Source organism: Pan troglodytes, chromosome 6, assembly GCF_028858775.2.
Source record: "Pan troglodytes isolate AG18354 chromosome 6, NHGRI_mPanTro3-v2.0_pri, whole genome shotgun sequence".
Lineage (NCBI taxonomy): Eukaryota > Metazoa > Chordata > Mammalia > Primates > Hominidae > Pan > Pan troglodytes.
Window position 1 is genome coordinate 124,237,487 of NC_072404.2, and position 22,950 is coordinate 124,260,436.

Sequence of the window (22,950 nt, forward strand, 5' to 3'; positions counted from 1 at the left end):
TCCTTCAAGAGTGAGTTTCTTCTTCTCTCTGGCAGGAGGTGGTTTTATAACTTGGGGCTGTCCACCAAAGTTGGACAGGGAGATAGAGGTGCCATCTCCCTTGATGATTACATGTCAAAGGGATAGTTCTAGGCCCTTGAGAAAGAGATTGCTGGATTTATAACTGAAAAGGGACTTTAAAAAAATTTACACACATTTCAGAAAGACAGAGAAATAATTTACAATCAAGAGTGTTGTAAAGTAAATGCTCTCAGAAAAGAGAGGTCCCGATGAAACCTATCTGAAATTTGGTGAAGCTGAGGGGAATCTTAAGACTCTCTGGTTCTTTTCCCTTCTGCTTCTGATGCAGGATTTTTCTTCTTGGTCACTTTGCAAGCTGGGGACTCCCAGCCAGGGACATCCCACCTGGGCCTCCCTTAGGCATGCTGGTGTGCCCCAGCTTACCTGTGTTATAGCTTGTATCCATATTTGGCGGTTCCTCTGCACGGCACCCATGAAGAATGAGGACATGCGGGACACTGAAGGATGAGTAAGGCAGAGAAGAATTTTATTGAGTGATGAAGATGGCTTTCAGCAGAGGGGGAATGTGGGGTTGGTCCCCCTACCTGAAGGTGGGAAAGTTCTCCTCCTGTGGCTGGGTCTGGGGCCTCTTATGGACTCAGAATGCAGTGTGTGTGCTGATTGATTTGTAAGTATGCAAAAAAGGTTAAAGCGAAGACACCACTCAAAGGTGGGCACGACAGTGTAGAAAACCAATTAGGAAAGGGTAGGTATATGAAAAATTGGTGAAGCGTGGGGGACCAATCAGAGGAAAGTGCGCCAAATGGGAAGACAAGTTCTTACTCTGGTCTGAGGATTTAACTTGTAGCTTGCCTTTCAGGCTTTAAACTTTCTTTGGCTTGCAGGCGGGGTTTCGCTGGGGATCCGCCCCCACCTGCCTGCGCATTTGACTGCCTCCTGCTACTCTCACTTCCATCCACCTTCCTCTCCCCTCCCCTCTCCTCCTTTCTCTCTCATTCTCTTTACTTCTCCTCCCTTACCTTCTTTTTTTCTTCCTCTTTCTGGTTTTTCTTTCTCAGCTCTTGTCTATTACTTGCCTTCCAAAGTGTATTTATTTAACATTTTATGCCAGATTTATTTATCTTTGTACTTTCTCCCATCATCATCTTGTGATTTGTCATAGTTGTTTGTGAACTACTTTAACAGTGCAAAAGAGATGTTAAAAATATCCTGCCTATCCACAGCCTGCTTGTTCATCACAATAATCTTCTTAATGAAGAAAATCTCCCAGGCGTGTGCATTAGGTTTAACACCCTTAGAGTTCTTATACTACCTCCCTTTCTGTACAGCAAAAGAATTTTTAAAAGTTATTTAAAATAGCTAAAACATAGATGCATTCACTTGTTTCCTTACTCATACACTCATCAGACAGGTACTGACTCTCCACTTCTCTTGGTTTGCCTCTTATGAGTGCTCCTATAACTTGGCCTTTATCCTAGTGTTCCTTGTATGTTTCTCTTTAAAATGTCTCCTGTCCTAATAGAGCATTGCCTGCCCCGGTTTGCTTATGCTTTTGCAGCTTTTCTGCCTTCCTTTCTATATCTGGCAATCCATTTTCAGGCAGCTCTTTTCATTCTTATTCAGGCATCCTAGTACTAAGTACATGCTTCAAATTATGCCCAATTAAATGCTGTGAATCCGATTTACCTTGACTGTTGGAGTTGTCTTTTAAATTTTTATTTTATAGAATACTAGTTCACTTATTTTTTTGCCTGATTCTGTAAAATTTCTCCATTGCTTCGTAGATGGGAAACCCCCTGCATTTTTCTATATTTTTGAGCTATGAACCAGCAAATTCACCACATTCTTCGTGCCTTTTAAAGGTATAACTTACCTTCTATTAAATTAATTTTTGTCACTAATTCTGACTCTTTGGAGAAACTGTTTTTATCAATGTTAATATCTTGTTATATGAATATACCATGAATATAATATTCCTAGTATAACTTTACTATTCATTTTGTAAGTACACAGTTCCCGAAATTCTAAATAATGAATAGTGGAAAATATGGAAGATTGTCACTGAAGACACACCTAACTAGTGAACTAGTTTTGTGAATGGCTTTGTGACGGCATTCTGATCCTAGTTTGTATTCTCTCAATGCCTGTGTGCCAGGCACTGTTTCAGTAATGGGTAGTGGGAATTCAGGGTGAATCAAGGCAGAGTCTTTGCCTTTGCAGGATTTTTCTGGAGCTTCTGTGCACCTTGTAGAGCAAAGTAGACAGTACCCCAGTAACAAGTTGTGTAGTATCTTGCTCATTCTGTCTGGTAACATTTTGTGTGTGACTCATTTTTTAGATCTTGCCTGAAATCTGAAGAAATGATAACAAATATAAAATAGTTGGACCTTATAATGGGAAAGAAACTGGAACATTAGGAAATTCCACGATATACTTGATTTGATGATTTTTTCCTCGTAGAGAGCGTGGTCCACTGGAATAAAATTTTCTAGAAGTCAGTTGCATTTTTTTTAACCACTTAGGATATTTTACTTCTGATGAATGACTACATGAATAACTAGTTATTAAGTTAATTCACATTAAAAGTACTTCATGCATTAAATTGAAGAGGTGAAGGCTAAAGGAATTACTTTTCTTGAAGTAAAGAAGAACTTATTATAAGATAATGTGGCCTGGGCGTAGTGGCTCACACCTGTAATCCCACCACTTTGGGAGGCCAAGATGAGCAGATCACCTGAGGTCAGAAGTTTGAGACCAGCCTGGCCAGTGCGGTGAAACCCTGTCTCTATTAAAAATACAAAAATTAGCCAGGCATGGTGGCGTATGCCTGTAATCCCAGCTACTTGGGAGGCTGAGGCAGGAGAATCACTGGAACTCGGGAGACAGAGGTTGCAGTGAGCCAAGATCATGCCACTGCACTCCAGCCTGGGTGACAGAGCTAGACTCCGTCTGAAAAAAAAAAAAAAAAAAAAGAAGATCATGTGAATTCTGCGTGAGTACAGCTACCAATTGCCTAGTACTATAGCATATTTATAAGTCTTGTCATACTCATTTCTTCTACTTGCTTCTGGATGTTTTGACTTCTTTTCCTGAACCCCTTTCAGCCTTCTGAAGTTTCATCTAATTTCCAAGTTCTGTTGTTATATTTTTCCCCTCATTTTTGCTTCTGAGAATCAGTTCCTATGTTTTCTTTGATGTGAAGAATAATAATAGGCTGTCGGTTGAATATTTTTCAGGTTTATTAATATGTATTATGCCTTTTGTTACCTTTTTTCAGTTGCTGCTTGAAATTTACTTTTGTAGTTGCCTTCTGGCAGGCATAGAAATAGACAACATAGTTACCCAGGCTTTAAACTGAGAACAAGTAGATGGGAGAAAAAAAAGCAGGTAAAAATATCACTAAATTGGACTATCAAATATTTTTTATAATTTTTCATAACTTATTCTTACTACTCTGCAGTATCAGGTTTTAAAAAGTGATGTTAAAATGGAGAAAAAGAATTAAAGGTAATAATTCCAAATCAGCAGAAATAACCTGAAGAAAGAAATGGATTTTTATGGTAAGGGTTGGCTTAGCACATGGCATTATTATTTGAAGAAGATTGTCAAGGAAAAGAGCAATATCCTCTGAGAACAGAGAGAGATTAAAGAGCAAGTTTTGTCTATAGGAGGGAAATATTGAAGGTTAATGTCACTCATCAATTGATGTAGGACACTACAAGTTGCTTCCAATTTCTTGAAAATAGTTACTGTAAAAAATAAGATAATTAGTGAAAAACATGAGGAAGGCATATATCAAAGATAACATTACTGAGAAAATTATTCTAACACCACTTTATAGACATTTATATGAATAAAATTAATAATTAATGGAGAAAATGTTACTGCTTCTGAAGGAAATTTGCCAGGATACTTTAGTTGGGCATTTTTTTTTCTGTTTTAAGAGACAGTGATGAAATTAATTTCATTTAATTTGAATTAATTTAATCTGTACTTAAAGTAAACTGTCTTATGTTTTCAGATGAAGAAGAAGCACCTGAAGAATAGTTTATATTTTACATTTTATCTCAACATTCCTTGAGTCACTCATTCATCATTTGTTGAGTCCCTACTGTGTGCCAGATTCTAAAAGAAATGCCTTATGACTGAGATGTTGACAGTCGTAGGCCTCAATAATTCATCCTAGAGTGAATTGGGTTTTTTGTAGGGCAAAGTATTTGGTAGTGATTCTAGAGAGAAAATATTTTAAGGAAACGTAGTTGAATGTTCAGTAATAGAAATGAGATCGGTGTCTCTCATTTAATCATATGCTGCCATATGGGCAATGACCTTCATAATTCCTACATATTCTCATCTTTAAGCTGTATACTCTTTAAGAATAGGAGTTATGTTTTATTCCTTTTGTAAATCAAATATTTAACACACTTTCTGGGACACAGTAAAGGTCAATAATGGTTTTAAGTGAGTCCAAGGCTCATTGTTGGTTAGAAAACAAGTTGCATTTTAGTCCTTTTTGAAGGTTCAACAATTGCTGATTTGCCTTTTAACAAGATCAATCAGTGAAATTCTAGGGAATGTAAATGTTTCCTAAATTATTGAGAAACCTTCTTGCAATACTTTATTCTAACCCATGAACATGGTAAAAGCACTGTGGTTTTTTAAAAAAAGCTGTAAGATTTATCTTAATAATGAAATATAAGCCTTGATCTTATGTCTTTAGATCACTGTAGGCAAAAGTATGATAAAATTAAGGGAGATTGAACTGAAGAGTTTAAAATTATAAGTATACTATGTTAACTATGTAATGTGTACTATTACATATTATAGTAAAAATATATATTATATATATAGTATTATCGTTTAAAAACTAATAATATAAGGGAGAATAAAACACTAAAAATAAATGCATATTTTTAAGGATACAAATATCTTCACTTTTATCTCCAAATTTCACAACTGTCCACAAATGTATTTTCTCCTAATGTTAATTCATGGGATAGACAATAATGTAAATAGCTTTAAAAATGACAAGAATAAGATTTTTAAGTTAATGAAATATTCTCGTTTTTGTTCCAGTTCAGAGATATTTCTGCTGATAAAAGAGGTGATTTACCATAAGATGATTTCCAATCTCTATTAATTTATAGAAAAATGATGTGTCTTTTACAGTCTTGCATCATTTCATTTGTCAGCCACAAAAGCTAATGAAAGTTTGCCTAAACTCTCCCATTTTAAATGGGCAGACTTAAACTTTTCTCATATTAATATAAATTAGATGACTTTTGTCCTTGCCTGAAGTGACAATGTCAATGTCTGGAGCTTACATCTTTCATGACTGTCAGCTAATTAGAATGCAAGAGAGCTGTAAAGGTCTCCTCTCTAATCCGCCATCCTGGATTACATCCAGTGTTAGCACTCCTGTCAGTCATCTCAGAGCCCTGAGCTGCATTTCCCAAACCTACGATAAGTATAGTTTCCATGAGAATCAACAGCAGGAGGTAAAAAAAAAACCCTACATTTTTATATATCAGAATTTAAAATAAATCTGATAATCGCACTACTCTAAAGTCCTCAGTCTGCTGCCACTGAACAGATACCATCTTTCTGCGGACTAAAAGATTGTCAGTCAAAGAAGTGCTCTTGCTGTTTCTTGTTTACATACTTGTGCACAACTAGAAATCGTGTTTCCTGAGAGAAGTAATTTTTTGTTTAGTGACTTCTCCTGAGTTGCAGGAGTATGCTGACTTCACTTACTGCTCTCCCTTCTAGCTCTTAGCTCTTCTTCTTCCATTTGGCTTTCCCAGTCTTCATCTGAAGGGCAAGTGCCACAAAACGGTGTCTCTTTCTTTCATGCTCACTGTCTCACTCCAATCTTCTGTTAACATCCTTGCAAAAGTTCATGCTGCAGCCTCAATTTTCTTTACAATCAGTGTCTTTGCTGACTACCTTCTTTTTTTAACTGGAATTTATTAGTAAATTCAGGCTGCTAATGAAACTTATTTGGAAAGCTTTCCTCCAAATCTTTAATCAGTAACCTCTCTACCACCTCCCTGTGTCTCCTGGGTCAATCATGAACTCCAGGTATCCATTGTTTTTTCCAGATGGGTTTTCTTCCAAAACATGAACAGACATCTACCTGCCTTTCAGACTCCCCAGGTTATATCACCCTTCAGTAGTCTCAAGGTCTCTCTTTTCCAGATGCATTAAAGAAATTAATACTCAGTTAAGTTTTCCTCTCAACTCAAATTATCCTCATCCAATGTAGCCTCAGTGTCTCCAGGGAGGACCCACTTAACACTCTATCTGTTCTTCAAACGAGGTTCTTTGCTACTTGACTTCAGGCACTCATGCCCGTGGCCACTCCCTAAACCTTATCATCCTCAAACACTAATCCATTTCAGAAATATGAGTCCTTGAATTTCCACAGTTTTATTTCTTTCTACAGTTCTGTGCCTTTCTTAGACTGCATTTGGACTTCCTGGAGACCTCTAAGTTCTTTAAGTTCTTACTACTCAAAATGATTTCTGTGGACCAGCAGTGGGAGTGTCAGCCTTACCTGGGAGCTTGTTGGAAATGTAGGATTCTCTGACCCCTCTTCACACCTTGTCTGCAATTTAGTAAGGTCCCCATGTGCTTCATACACACATGCATGTTTTAGAGGACTGCTCTGACACTGACAGTCTTTACTCAGTTGCTTTCCCGCGTAGCCTGTATTTCTAGATCAAACATTTCAGTTTGTTCTCACCAGCATGCTTATCTGTCACTGTATTCTGCCTAAGCTGCTGAGGGCTGCTAGTATAAATGACCACACTGAACTGGGACTGTTGCTTGCTCATGGTTTGTAACCTTAACTAGACCTCAAGGCTGCTCAGTGCTGTTTCTGAGAACTACTCCTTCCTACTTTCCAATACTTGTATACCTTTCCTCAGAGGTCCCATTATATGTCTCCAAACACTCTTTGTTTTCTTTTAAAGTCCTGCCTCCCATTTAGAGAGAATGAGATTATTTTGCCAGAAGCAATCTTAATATCTCTCCTACATGCCTACAAACATCTATATTCATCCTGTTTTTCCCTTCTTTCCTTTTGTCACTAAGGAAGTATCTTTTTAAATATCTAAGGCTACACCTCCATTGTACTGATTCCACTTAACCACTGTCCCCTCCACCTTTATAAATAAATTTTTATTCTGATATAATTTGTTAGTTTCAGAAAAGTTGCAAGGATTGTGCAGAGATTTCCGAAATATCCCTATAGTGGGTTGTATAGTAACTCAAAAGTTTTTCTTGTACCTGTGAATGTGATCGTAATTGGAAATAGGGTCTTTGAAGATGAAATTAAAGATTTCAAGATGGGATCATCCTGATACTAGGGAGGACTCTAAATCCAATGATGAATGTCCTTATAAGAGACAGAAAAGGAAAAGACACAGACATGGGATGTGGGGGCTGGAGGAGAAGTCTTGAAGAAGGTCATGTGAGATTGAAGTGCAGTTACAAACAAAGAAACACCAAAGATTTTTAGCAGCCAGCATGAAATGCTTCTCCCTCAGGCATGAAATGGCTTCTCCCTCAGAGCCTCCAGAAGGAAATCGCCCTGCTCATACCTTGATTTCAGACTTCTGGCCTCCAGAACTATGAGAAAATGTGCTGTGGTTTTCAGTTTGTAGGAATTTGTTATGGCAGACGTAGGAAACCAACACAGCCCCTCACTCGGTTTCCTTTAATGTTTACATCTTACATTACCAGATACATTTGTCAAAACTAAGGAACCATCCTTGGTATATTGCTATTAACTAAACTCTGGTCCTTATTTGGATTTCCCTAGCTTTTACACTAATGTCCTTTTTGTGTTCCAGGATTCAATCTCAAGGGATACCACATTGCGTTTAGTCATCATGTCTCTTTAGTCATTTGTGATATGTGATGGTTTCTCAGTCTTTCTTTGTTTTTCAGTCTTTACAGTTGTGAGGAGTAATGGTTAGTTATTTTATAGAATGCTCCTCAATTTGCATTTGTCTGGTGGTAGTCTCATAACTCGAGGTTATGAACTTTTCGGAAAAACCAACATCACAGAGATAAAGTGACATAATTATGTTATACCAGGAGGTACATGAGATCAATGTGGCATCACTGCTTATGTTAACATTAATCACATGGTTAAAGTAGTGTTTGCTAGGTTTCTCTGCTGTAAAGTTACTATTTTCCACTTTCTATCCTCAATTATTTCAAAGAGATTTCTCTTACACTCAAGGGAAGAAGAGCATTTCCATATATTATTTGGAATATTTCTGTAAGAAAGATTTATCTCTTCTCCCACATTTTTTGTTTATTCAATCATTTATTCATATTAGTATGAGTCATTTCATTTCATATGAATCATTTATTCATAACAGACTCATGCCCCATAAATTTGTAACTAGTTCTATTCTGTTTCCCATCCTAAATAATATCTCTTCTGCCCTATTTTTTCCTTCTAGCAATACTACTTTCCCAAACCCCATAATCTTTTGTTTCTCTCTCCCCACCCCTCTTTCATTTGTTGGTTAAGTGAGAAGCAGACACTAACTGTATCTTAAGGATAAAGTGATAAATAACATATAGTTCATTTTCTGTAGGATTTCACAGCCTAGCAAATTCTGCTATGTGCTGTTTACCATGCTAGGTTCTAAGGATGTAAAGGCATTTTGGGGGCACCCAAAAGGAGATAATACTCCACTTCTTCACAGTCAATCTTTCCAGTTTCTTACCTGTATTTACTCCTCCCTCATTCACTGTTTACAGATTTCCTTACACTGCATGGTTTCTTTCCATGGAAATTATATTATTTGCTTAGTTTCTACTACATACTAATGATCCTCAAATATCTTTCTCACTCAGAACTCTCTCCTAGGCTCCAGACTTGTTTATTTTACTACTACCTGGAATAGCACAGAAATACCTCTAATGACCTCCAAATATTTTCTCCTTCCTCAAAGCCTACACCCTATTAATTACACTATTATAATTTCCTGGGATTCATTCTGAGCACCATCCTATTATCTTCTAAACCCACTCAGCCACTGTGATGGTTAATTTTAGGTGTCAACTTGACTGGATTAAAGATTACCTAGAGAACTAGTAAAGGATTATTACTGTGTGTGTCTTGACACTTTCCAGAGGAGATCGGCCTGTGAGGCATTGGACTGAGTAAGGAAGATGACCTCCAGTGTAGGTGGGCACTATCCAATCAGCTGTGGGCCCAGATATAACAAAAAAGTGAGTTTCTTTCTCTCCTGGAGCTGGAGTGCACATTTCTTTTTCTCTTGTCTTTGGACATCAGAACCCCAGGCTCTCTGGCTTTTGAACTCCAAGACTTACACCAACTCCCTCCTGAGGCCCCTATGCCTTGGGTTCTCAGGCCTTTGTCCTTGGACTGAGTGTTACACCATCATTCTGAGTTTCACCACCTGGTTCTGAGGATTTTGGGCTTCAACTGCATGATTTTATTGGTCTGTTCTCACACGGCTGTAAAGAACTACCTGAGGCTGGGTAATTTATGAAGAACAGAGGCTTAATTGACTCACAGTTCTGCAGACTGTACTGGAAGCATGGTTGGAGACCTCAGGCAACTTACAATCATGGTGGAAGGTGAAGGAAGCACATCTTATCATGGCAGAGCAGGAGGTAGAGAGAGCCAAGAGAGAAGTGCTACACACTTTTAAACCATCAGTTCCTGTGGGAACTCACTACTGTGAGAACAGCAAGGGGGAAACCACCCCCATGATCCAATCACCTCCCACCAGGTCCCTCTCCTAACACTGGGAATTATAATTCAACATGAGATTTGCGTAAGGACACAGAGCCAAATCATATCAGCCATGCTACTGGCATTCTAGGTGACCTCCAGCTTGCAGGTGGCCTATCATGGGACTTCTCAGCCTCCATAATTGCGAGAGCCAATTCCCCTAATAAGTCTTCTCTTACATATCTATATATCCTATTGGTTCTATTTCTCTGGAGAATCCTGATTAATATGGCCACATAGCCTTTAGAATTTATATCCTAGGCTGGGTGCAGTGGCTCACGCCTGTAACCCCAGCACTTTGAGAGGCCGAGGTGGTCGGATCACGAGGTCAGGAGATCGAGACCACCCTGGCTAACACGGTGAAACCCCATCTCTACTAAAAATACAAAAAAAAAAAAAAATAGCCAGGCATGGTGGCAGGAGCCTGTAGACCCAGATACTCAGGAGGCTGAGGTAGAAGAATGGTGTGAACTTGGGAGGTGGAGGTTGCAGTGAGCAGAGATCGCACCACTGCACTCCAGCCTGGTTGACAGAGCAAGACTTTGTCTCAAAAAAAAAAAAAAAAAGAACTTATATCTTAAATATTTTTCAAGTAATAACTGTACTTTTTCTCAATATCTCTGCTTTTGTGTGCTATCTCCATTAAATGCCGATCCACATTCTGTAATCTTTCCGGAGTTAGCATTCTAAAACGTAAATTTGAACATATTCCTTTCTGATTTAAAATACCTTTTAGCATTTCTTTTCCCCAAGATAAGGCCCAAACATACAATATCCTATTAAATGTGATTTTCATATTGTCATGGCTCAATGCTTTCATGGTTTAGTCACACCGAGCAACATACCAGTCCACTTTCAGGTTCGTGTGACTTTGTGCACATCCTTCCTTATTCCTGGATGACCACCCCCTCATTTCCCTTAAGCTCCCATTCTGTCTTCATGACCACCTCGAATATTTTCTCTGTGTCTCCTTTCCCCAAATTCTGCAGAGACAGATACTTCTCTATGCCTCTATAGCATGTCGATATCTATTAGGCAATTTTTTACATTATATTTTCATTATTTACGTTTGTAAATTTTCTTTACTAGGCTGCTACAAGAAAATAGGGACAATGTTTTTATTTATCTTTATATACAGTAGTCCTCCTTATTTTGGGGGAATATATTCCCAGACCCCCAGTGGGTGCCTGAAACTGATTGCCATCAGGTGGAACACATTTCTGTTCATGTCTTACACCCATAAATTTAATGCCTTTTCCATTTTAGTTTGGCACTTATCACGCACTATGGCCATAACTTTTACATTTTGGGGCGTGACAGCAAAACTAGCACACATTTCTTTTTTCTTCTTCACAATTTCACAGATAGAAGATTCATTCCTACCGTAGATCTTAGCAACCTCACCATACAAATTTTTTGCTTTCTTTGTTACCTTGAGAACTTTTACCTCTTCACTTATAGAAAGCACTTTACAGATTCTCTTCGGCATAGTCAAATTGCCAGCATCACTACTCTTGCATTTTGCAGCTGCTGTGAAATAAAATAAGTGTTCTTTGAACACAAGTATGGTGATACAACCATAGTTGAACTGATCATCTAAATGGCTACTAAGTGGCTAGTGGGAGGTAGTGTAGACAGCATGGATTTCCTGGGCAAAGGGATGATTCACATCTCGAGCGGATGGAGTTGGATGGCATGAGATTTCATCATGCTACTCAGAATGGTGTGCAATTTGAAGCATATGAATTGCTTATTTCTGGAATTTTTCATTTAATATTTTCAGATCATGGTTGAATGTGGGTACCTGGAACCACAGAGAGAGAAACTATGTATACTGGGGAGATTGCTGTACACAGTGCTCACCACATAGTAGCTGGTTTTCAATGCACATTTGTTCAAAGAATGAAGAAATACAAGCCTGCAAATATCTTATTTCCTTCCTCATCAGCTAGATGTTAGTACTAGGGTGATATTTTCTGTTATAAAAATGTATTTTCTGTATAATTTTGACTTCAGCTGATTTCTCTTATTAACCAAAGAGAAAGCCTATTGTCCAAGGTGTAGGCTATAGAAAAGGACCTTTGAGTTTCAGAGATGGTTTTGGCAGCTGCTGGTTGAGACGTTCATTTTAACAAACATCATCAAATCGTTGAATTTGTAACATACTCTACATAAACAAAAAGGGCATGTTAAATCTCTCCCACATGGCTTTTTCTAATGCTCTCACTTCCCTTGTCATTGCCATGCTCCGGATTTCTGGTGTTCTTGTTCCTTTGTCCATCAGCCACCCGGTACTGTCATGCTCCTTGATTATTCTTCTAAACATTCCTCCCTACTTCCCCACTTTTATCTCTTCCACCAGCTCACTTGGCTCCCAAAGCTGGAATTTCTTTGATACACTCTATTAGGAGGAAAGTCATATGCGTTTATCTTTGACATTCTTATGATACCTTGGAGTTATAGCCACAGTTTTCTGTACATTCTCATTTGATCCTGCTTCAGGGGGCTATTATCTCTAATTTTCAGACAAGCTGATTGAGATTCACTGAATTTATGCTTTCCCTAATATTCCCCTATAAAAAGAGTTGGACCTGGAATCCTGATTTGACTTAAAATCCCACATACTTTTCAACTCAGAGAAATCAGGTCCTGATGACATCATTTGTGCCCTGGAAAAGTAGTATCTAAACCAAAATTATACAGGAATGTCTCAGTTATAAGAGCCAATATTTTTTTCAGGAGCAAGTGTAAGTCAGGTTTTCTGTCTACATGAGACCTAATTGCAATCAAAATATTCTGGTCAGGTATAGCCTTTACAGGTTTTGATTCTGTGGTTGGTGAATATTAACAAGTGTGATTTATAAGGCATCTGAATGTGTATGTCTCTGTGCTTGTTGCAGAAGAGGGAAATATAGAAGTGTTGTCATATATTTCATTGCCTTCTCTGTGACAGAAAAAAATCAACCATGAAATGAAAATGTTCTTTTTCAATAGAAGTGTCTCTGCATTCATATATTTTCTTGAGTGTTTTAGATTATTGTTTCTTTCTTTGTTTAAAACCAACTTAAGTTGAATATAAATATGTTGGCTCAGGAAGTGATGAAAATATAAATATACTTCTTACATATCCTGGTCACCATTAAAATTACCACTTTCAGAAAGAACCAAGACAAGCCTACCCCTGTCATTTTCTCTCTCAGTGTAACTGACACTATTCCTAGTAGCCCAGTTCTGTCTCCCTGGAACAGCTGTAGGAAATGTGGGCAAATGTCCCAGCAAAATAGTATTAAGATGCATCAAAGAAAGTCTTTTGATTCATAAGCAGCTTAGCTCACTACTGGATTTTTTTTTTCACTCTACTCATTACAGCAGAAATACTGAATCAATACAGTGGCAGCCTGGTAGATAACCCTAGGGTTTTGCCCACAAATTGCCCTCAGCACATAATCTATATGGCTTGATTTAATCTAGGTAATTCAGAAGTAATCTAGCCTCCGAATTTTTCTGTGTTTGTTTTGCTTCATTTGTTTATGAGGGAGTGAATCTTCATCCTAATCCTGAGAGAGAAATAGTTTGTTTGATAAGTGTTTCACTCCCAGAAACAAGGAATGCATATGTGTCTTTGGATTTGAAATCAATGTTGATATTTTCATGGGCTTAAATTGGCTCCCAGAATGTCCTTAGGTGGTGCCAGGAGGTCAGATTTCAGAGTCAGTGTTCTCCTGGATGCCCTCTCTTGTGTGAGCTGTTTTCCCACTTTGGCTATGCAGTACGCCAGCAGTTATTCTTCCCCAGAAACCTAGCAAGCCTTGCTTTTTAGTTGGAGCTGATGTCTTTAATTACTGTTCTTTTTAAGTCTAACTGAAAGATACATCCTCCAGTCATTTGTTTTGTAGAACAGAATTCACAATTTATCCAAGTCTCATGCTAAAATCATATCGACTTTTGAAAATGGCATTTGTAGTAAAACACTGCAGAAGTAAAGTTCCCAAAATATCATTTAAAAATTCTGCCCATAGACATTGATTTTGTAAAAATAAATCAAAATAGAATTTTTAACAAACCAAATTTTCAGTTTTCAATATTCTTAAATGTCATCAACTAAACAAAAATGACTTCAACAGAAATCTAGACAAATAAACTGAAAAAATGCTACTAAAACATGATGTGAAAGTAGGAAGTTCAACAATTTTTAATTCAAATTTGTGAGATTTCAAATATCAGCATTATCACTTCTTGGCTCTTTTTCCTTCAAGAAATTAGGTTTATGTAAATAGAATTCCTCATGTGAAAATGAAGATAATGATAAGTGGGGCTATTGTGAGGTTAAGAATAATATACATAAAATGTCTGACACATATTGGGACTCAATAAATGTAATTATTTTTATTACAATAATTTTTAATACCTTCATTTCAGGTTTTCATTGTGACTAAAATTGTGTTAATTGGTCCTGTTACATATACCATCAAGTGAATTTTTAACACTCTTCCCAATATCATATTTATAATAGTGCAAGGAGAAACATATCAATAGAATATTTATTATACTGAAGAATAAGAGTGTATGAGCATACTAATAGTGTTACAAGCCTATGCTACAGCATTTCTTGCTCCAAACACTGTAATAGGAGTGTACTTAGAAGTTAGAACATAGAAAAATACCATGAATTATACACATTTTCAAGAGCTATAATAGTCTTCGTTGCAAGTGAATTTTTATAGAGAAACTTAATCTATTTCCATGATAGTTTCCCTGGAAGACTTGGCCTTCCCTATAGGAAACTCCTTCATTCATTTTAACATGAATAGTTATTCAAGATGAACCAGTGTTCTTTGATAATTTGATCTGATTCTTTTATATAGGTTTTTAGCTAAAGTTTTCCCCCACTTTTGGAGGCATTTTTTTTATATGAGTTTTCACTGCCAGTGAATCCCCTTTCAGACACATTCATAAAAAAAGCCTGTCAGATTTGTGTTAAGAAAGCAATTCTGCATCAGAAGTAAATGAGATAGCCACCAAGAGAGTGTCAGGTAACATTTTATTACTTATGAATAGTAATTCATAATAACTACATGAATTTGCTTGTAAATACTGATATTGCCTGCAGAGACTTTTGAAACTATCACTCTGGGTGATAGAGGGTTAAGCTCAGGCAAGTTGATGGGTTGCAACTGTTGTCAGATGGGTTCTTAGTGCACATGGTTTTGATAGCAGCAGGAGGCAGACAAATCCTAGGCAGACAGGGGCAGGTCCCCAGTGAAACTCCACCTACAAACCAAAGACAGTTTAAAGCCTAAAGGCCAAGCTGCAAGTCTCAGATAAATCCACAGACCAGATTGAGGACCTGTCTTCTTGTTTGGCTTGCTTTACTCTGATTAATCCTCACCCTTCACATAGGTTACATATACTTACCTTTCCTAATTGGTTTTTTACACTGTCATTGCCATGTTTGAATGCTGCCTTTGATTTACCCTTTTTTGCATACTCACAAACCAATCAGCATGCACTCTCCATTCTGAGCCCATAAAAGCTTCGAAGTCAACCACTCTGAGAAAGAGACCACTGGACTATGGGTGGTGGACCATGCTCATGTCCCCTTTCTGCTGAGAGCTATTTCCTCACTCAATAAACTTCTTCTCCCCGCTCCTTACCATTCAATTGTCAGTCTATCCTCATTCTTCTTGGATGTGGGACAAGGGCTCAGGACCCACTGAACATGGGTACAGAAAAGGCTGTAACGCTGTGGCCCCCTGCCCTCTGCCAGTGGAGGGCAGCTGCCCCATGCAACAGAAAGCAGTGGCAGGACTGAGCCAGCCCCAGAGCCACAGGTTGGAGCAGGGCAAGGGGCTGACAGAGCTGTTAATGCACTGACATCTGTTGAGCTGTGAACAGCAGGACTGAAAAAGCTAATTAGCATGACGTAACACCCCTGCTCTGGGGCTTCAGGGTCGTGGGCACCCCTACCTGGGCATCCTTGTGTTCCCCTCATCTGGACACTGGAGTTCACTGCGTGAGTGGCTTGCGACATGCCTGGTCCAGCTGCAAGCCCTGCATGGAGCCTGTTCTTGTGCTGGCGCATGGAATGGACAGCCAGACCTGGCACTCACTTGCTCACACACCCACTCCCACTGGGGGCTGAGCGTGCAGTTGCAGTGACTGCGGGATCCATGCTGGGGGGCAGGCCAGGCACAGCCCAAGGGACTGAGTGGACAGGGCATTTTCTGTGGTGAACCCCATCTTGAACCCCTGGGAAGTGGTGTTGCCGGCTGGAGGTCTCCAGCTAAGTGACTGAGAAAAACCCTGCATCAGTTTTAGTAGTAAATCCTAATTTTTGATATTTTCATTTAAAAAAGCAAATTCATGTCACATTTTGTTACCTTTTCTTCAGCTTAAATTACCCAGTATTCTTAAAATACCTTAAAATTCACTTTCCAAGTCTTTAATTACCTTTGTTATTTTTCTCTGGACCTTTTACAATTTTTAATCCAGGGAAAGTCCAATGCTGAGAAAATTTAAATGTCCCTGAATTTAATCACTGCTGTCTGCCTATTTGTCTTTTGAGGGCCTTTTTTGGAGGGTTCTGGCCTTTTTGCCTTTCACTTCTAAATTCATTTCCTGTACAAGTTTGTACTTGTTTGGTTCTTTAGAAAAATATTGTGTTTGAATCGAGGTGTTACCACATAAGGCTCAATTCATAGATAATTCAGGTTTCTTCAACACTCAAAAGGATGCAGCAAACATAAATCAGAGTGGTGGTTGCTCACTGATGGTGTTGCTCAGAGGCACACCTGGTCCGTGGAGTTACACTACTAACCTAGAACTGGGTACTCCATTCTAGAAAGAATTTGACCTTTGCCGAGATAAAAGGCACTATTTTACTTTTGTCAATATGGCTTGAGGTAGTGCACATAAACTAGTATTTTGGCCTCACAAAGTATTTAAAGGTACCTATTATTGTTTCAGGCTTAATTTGAGAGAAGTCCAGGTGGATCAAGTATTTAACAACAAATTCAACAATCTTCCTCTTCTACTTTTTTCATTTTCCTGTTCAGAAAACCCACAATGGCTTCCTGTTTCTCTGTGTCCTTTTAAAATCTTTCCAGTGGTCTCATGTTACTCCCCAGGGAAGCTTTTCAACTTCATACTTTTGGAAATTATTGTTGATTCAAAATTTAAATATTTAAGTAAAATTTCTAATATACTTTCATTTGTTTTGTGTTACTATAATATGCATGCCTAGATTTTTGAATGGTATAAGCCATTTTCTCTTGCACTTTTAACATATATTGAGAATCCAACCACTTCTTATCTACTTCATTGCCATCATCTTAGTCTAAAACATCATCGTCTTTCATCTGGATTATTGTAATTACTGCTAATATGTCTCCTCATTTTATTATACCTGCCCTACTACCATTATTGTCCACACATCAACCAATGTGATCCTTCTAAAAGATAATACAGTTCTTGTTATTCCTCTGCTCAAAACTCTCCTTTGGTTTCCCATTTCAGTCAAGTAAATGCAAAAGTGCATATAATTGCTTACAATACTCTTCATCATTTGGCTCCTCTCTGACACCATCTACTACTGCCTTTTATGTTCTCTCCATTCCAGCCACACTGATCTCTTTTATCTCAAGCAAGCATGCTGGGCATGGTCCTATCTCAAAGTCTTTGCATTGCTCTCTCTTCCGCCTAGCTACATGCAGGACTCATTCATTCCACAACCTCTCTTGAATTCCTGTGCAAATATCAGTGAGGTCTTCCCAGATAACACTAAGTAAAAGTACAGGACTTATTGCATGTCCTAGCCCCATCCTTGCTTTATTTATCTTTGCTATCATCTCAGCATGGTCCCCAAAATTCATGTGTTGAGACTTAATGGTCAATGTAATAGTATTAAGAGGTGAGGCCGTTAGGAGGTGATTAAGTCATGAGGACAAAGCCTTTATGGATGGGATTAAGGCCCTTATAAAACAGCTTGAAGGAATGGGTTCATTCTCTTCTGCTCTTCCAGTATGTGAGGGTACAGACCACAAGGCATCATCTTGGATGCAGAGATTGGACCTTCTGGTGCCTTGGTCTTGGACTTCCCAGCCTCCAGAATTATGAGAAATAAATTTCTGTTATTTATAAATTATACAGTCTCAGGTATTTTGTTATAGCAGCACAAATGGGCTAAGACAGACTTCATAGACTTTGTCACCAAATGACATATTATGTATTTGTCTTTTCTTTTTTTCTGATTTTCTATAGACTGTAAGCTCCATGAAAGCCGTGTTATTTGTATGTTGTATTCCCAACTATATCTACAGCATCTTATACACAAAGCCAGTCAGTATTTATTAATTAGATAGGTCAATGTATAAATGCCTTTCTTGTTAGTATTCTATACATGTAGTGTTAAATTATTTGTTGGGTAAAAGGAATTGGGTGAGATAGTGATGGGATATGAAGAAGACTTGGGTATGTTCCTCACAAAATTCTAAATTAGTAGTGACAGTGGGAGTCATATTTTAACAAAATCTGGACACATTTTGATCTTGCAGGTTTAGATGAGACATTTCAAATATACTAGGTTACATATTTTGCTCTTTAGGCAATTTCTAAAAACTAGGTTTTGAGCCAAACAACTAGTTACCAAAATAAGAACTCTAAATTATTCCTCTACTCAGTAATAATTCCTGTACTCAATTTACTTCATCAATTAAAAAACAACATCAATGGCAGGCATGTTTTAGAAATTACCAGGAGATAGAAATTAGCTTCCTTAGATATAATTTAGCAATTTTCCCCAGATAATGGGAGTAAAATTTGGGCCTTAGATATAATTTAGCAATTTTCTCCATATAATGAGAGTAAAATTTGGGCTTCTGGGGACCTTTCCAGTCCTAGGAGAGAGGGATTCCTTCAGATAATAATTCTTGGCCCTATGAAGCTACTGAGGTTCAAGAAATTATCTGGGTGGGATGGAGATGACGATCATGATGACATTGATAAAAATAACAATAGCTTAAAACATATAGTGCTTACTATGTGCAGGTACTATTCTAAGTGGTTACTCTATTAATATATTTAATCCCCTCAACAACCCTGTGAAGTATGCATTAGTATTCACATTTTGCGAATGAGGACACTCAGGCAGGAAGATATTGAATAATTTGCTAATGTCACACAGAAAACATAAATGCAGAGATGGAATTTGAATGCTTGGCATCAGAGCCCTCTTTCCTTTAGCCTCTGAGAGATATTGTGTAAATCTCCTATATAGTGAATAAGTAGAACTACAAAAAGTGTATGTGCATGCATGTGTGAGTGTGTGCATGTTCATGTGTGTGTGTGCAAGAGTAAGCACATGTGGACATGTGCATGAATGAGGGGTTGATAGTGTCAATGGAACTGTGTTAATGATGAATGTGATAGAGCTTGAAAGAGACTGGAGGTGAGAAAGTAAATACCAGTGTTAAGCCTTACATTTGTTACTTTACTTAATCAGTATAGCAAGCCTTAGGAGGGAATATTGCATTCTCTTTTTTATTAGATGAGATATTACAGGATCAGCAAAATAAGAACCCCACCCTTGGATAAGGCTGCCTGGGCAGAGACAGTGAGCTTGGAAGGAAAATCTCACTCTGCTCTTTAAGGATAGAGCTGACAGCTCTTCTGGAGTTACATAGGAGGCACTCTTTGGCTTCCCTGTCAATATCCTCTGTACCCAGAGACATCTGTCTGTTTTCTGTGTTGAGGGAACACCAATCAAGAGAAAACAATGGGTCAGCATAGGACTATGTAGTCTGGGCTAGGGTGGCCGAATATTGCACAGGACATGCTTATACTAAAAAGTATGTGTTGTTATCTGAAATTCAAATTTACCTGGGTGTCAATGTTTTTTTTCCTCTTAATCTAAATCTCGTAAGTCTACCTGGTGCTTCTCTATCTCTGTTAGGAGTGCTGAGCAGATCACAAGAAGAGAGACACTGCCTTGGACTTTGTGAATTCTACATAGATTCATCAACTGTTCATTTAATCATACATCATACATAGAAACAATGCCTACCCAGCACTTACCACAGCCAGGCAGAATGAGGCAGAGGAGTATTCACTCCTAGAACTTGCTGTGTCTAGTACAGTGGTTCTCAAATTTTAGTTTACATTAAAGCTTGTTAAAAATGCTTGGAAGCTTGTTAAAAGCGTGAATTCTAAGTCCCAGTTCCGGAGGTTGTGATTATAGAATTAGAACCCTGAAGTCTATTCTTTAATAAACATTACAGATGATTTTGAAGTGAGTGGTTCTCTAAGCATACTTTGATATTGTCTTAGTTCTTTTGTGTGCTTCTATAACAAAACACCTTAGACTGGGTCACTTATAAACAACAGAAATTTATTGCTTATAGTTCTGGAGACTGGGAAGTCCAACATCAAGGTGCAAGCAGATATGGTGTCTGGTGAGGGCCTCATTCCTCATAGATGGCACCATTTTTGCTGAGTCCTTATATGGTGGAAGAGACAAAGGAGCTGACTTGAGCCTTTTTTTAAGGTCAGAAATACCATTCTGGAAAGTAGAGCCTTCATAACTTAATCATACCCTAAAGGCCCCATTTCTTAAGATACTATCATATGGGGTATTAGGTTACAACATATGAATTGGGGTGCAGGGGGTAACCAACATTCAGACCATAGCAGATATGCACTGGTCTGCTAGATGGAAGGAGACTTCGTCTAAACATGATATGACAGTAAGAATTACTTCTCAGTGAGATTTGAGACACAGGGACATTGTGTGATTTGAGTTCCTCTAAGGTGTTAATGTAGATTATAGAATATTACCGTGTTGTAGGTATTACGCTTTTTAAAAGTGAAAATATCTTCTGATACAATTTAGTTAGTGTGCTATAGTAAGCCCATATTGATTGTGGACCTATTAGGTTCCCCCAAAGAGAGGTTTTCCTCAGGTTCCTGATCAGATCCTAAGTCTAATGAAGTGTGGCATTCTTATAAAGTAGCTTAGACTCCTTGAGCCACAGTCAGTTCAATTCTAGAGTCTTATATGAAAGCCTTGTTTCTGGAAGGAAAATGTTCACTGTGTTTCATAGGGTTAAAAGCAGGACCTGAACCTACAATTTTTCAAGCCAGTTGTGTATTTCAGCTTAATGTTTGTGGTACTGATGTGATGTGTGCAGGCATTTCTGTATTAGTTGTTGAACACCCTGACTGCTGAATCCTCTACAAAGTCAAGTCGAAGCAGTGAGCATTCTGGGAGGGAAGCCAACAATAAATTGTAGTAATCTAGCCTTGTTGTTATAAAGGCATGAATCAATAGCTCAGCATCTTGCTGAGACAGCAATCGTCTTAACCTTGTTATACTCCTGAGATGGTAATATGAGGTCTTATCAGTATGGTTGATATGGCTCTCAAAGGAAAGCTGAGGGTCAAAAATGGCTGAAATTTATCATGGAGAATATTGCTTTGTGGGAAGTCCAGCTGTAGAATTGTGACTACCTATTAAATCCTTTGTGAAGCAAGAAATATACGGTCCACTGCCTGTAGGATAAGAGAAGGGGAAGGAAGTGGAATCATAAGTGAAATAGAACTGGTCAAATGAGATGAAAGTCTGATTTCTTAATTTTCAGCTGTAGGCATCAGTTTTTGAGATTACCCCTTAGGCAGCTTCTGATTAAGTGGGGATAGTTCCATGCCATGAAAGATTAAAGGCTTTCTGGGTGGCTGTATTTTAAGTGGTGAAATCTTTATCAAAGACGCTTTTGTTTTTGTAATCAACTCTAGGCTGTGTACATGTGAAAGGCAAGCTACAAGTGACCTAGACAATTAATAGCATTTAAATTAGCATACAAAACAAGACTGCTGTGATCTATGTGGTCTATTTTTTATTTGAGCTTTATATCTAGCAACTTTCTTAGAAGTCAAGCCAAAATTTATTCCAGGAAGACAGAGCTTTCTTTAGAAATCATCATTAGTATTCAGTTCTAACCTCATACCCTCCAGGAAGAAGGACATGATGCAGAGTGTTCAAAAGCACAGGTTTAAAAGTTGGAAAGACCTGGACATGAATCACAGCTTTGCCATTTCCAAGTTGTGAGACTTTGAGTAAGTTACTTAACATCTCTGTGCCTCCATTTCATTAGCTATAAAATGCAGGTAATACAATGAAGCAGGAAATTTTACCTGACCCCTTCACAGGTAGGAACTGAAGTGTGGGCACTGGTGTTAGCTAGCCTCTTCAGCACCAGCACAGACAAACTCCATTCATTCCAACCCATTGCGCTCAACCTATTGTGCTCACCTGTGGGACGCAGCATGCAGGTGAGCGGGTGCAGGAGCCGGGGTGAGTGCTTTTGGGTGCCAGCAGGAGCAAAACTTCATGTGGGCCCCATGGCAGCATCTAGGGAGGAGTACCTGCAACCACTGATGCCCCAGAAGAAGTGTTACAATCAGCACTCTTTTAGCTTTGCCATCCGCAGATGGTTTAAGTGTTAACAGCTCAGTGGAGGGTCAGTGTGACAGCCTTTTGCACCCACACCTGAGTTCTTGTTCAGTGTCCAGGAGGAATGAGGTTGCACAAACAAATTGAGAGGTGGTAAATGTGCAGGATTTTATTGCTGATGAAAGTGGCTCTCAGTGGGGAGGGAAGCTGAAAAGGGGATGGAGTGGGAAGGTGATTTTCCCCTGGATTCTGGCTGTCCCTGGCCAAACTCCTCTCTGAAGAAATGCCATCAAGCCATCCCTTTGAAATCAAGCTGCTTCTCTCCAATGTCCAACTGTAGTCTCCAATGCCCAGCTGTTCCTTTTTTTTTTTTTTTTTGAGATGGAGTCTCCCCCGTCACCCAGACTGGAGTACAGTGGTGCGATCTCAGCTCACTGCAACCTCTGCCTCCAGGGTTCCAGTGATTCTCCTGCCTCACTCTCCCCAGTAGCTGGGATTACAGGCACCTGCTGCCATGCCCAGCTGATTTTTGTATTTTTAGTAGAGATGGGGTTTCACCATATTGGCCAGGCTCGTCTCGAACTCCTGACCTCAAGTGATCCACCTGCCTCAGCCTCCCAAAGTGCTGAGATTACAGGCATGAGCCACTGTGCCTAGCCCAGCTGTTCCTCCTCTTATCTGCTTTCAGCTAATGGAGCCT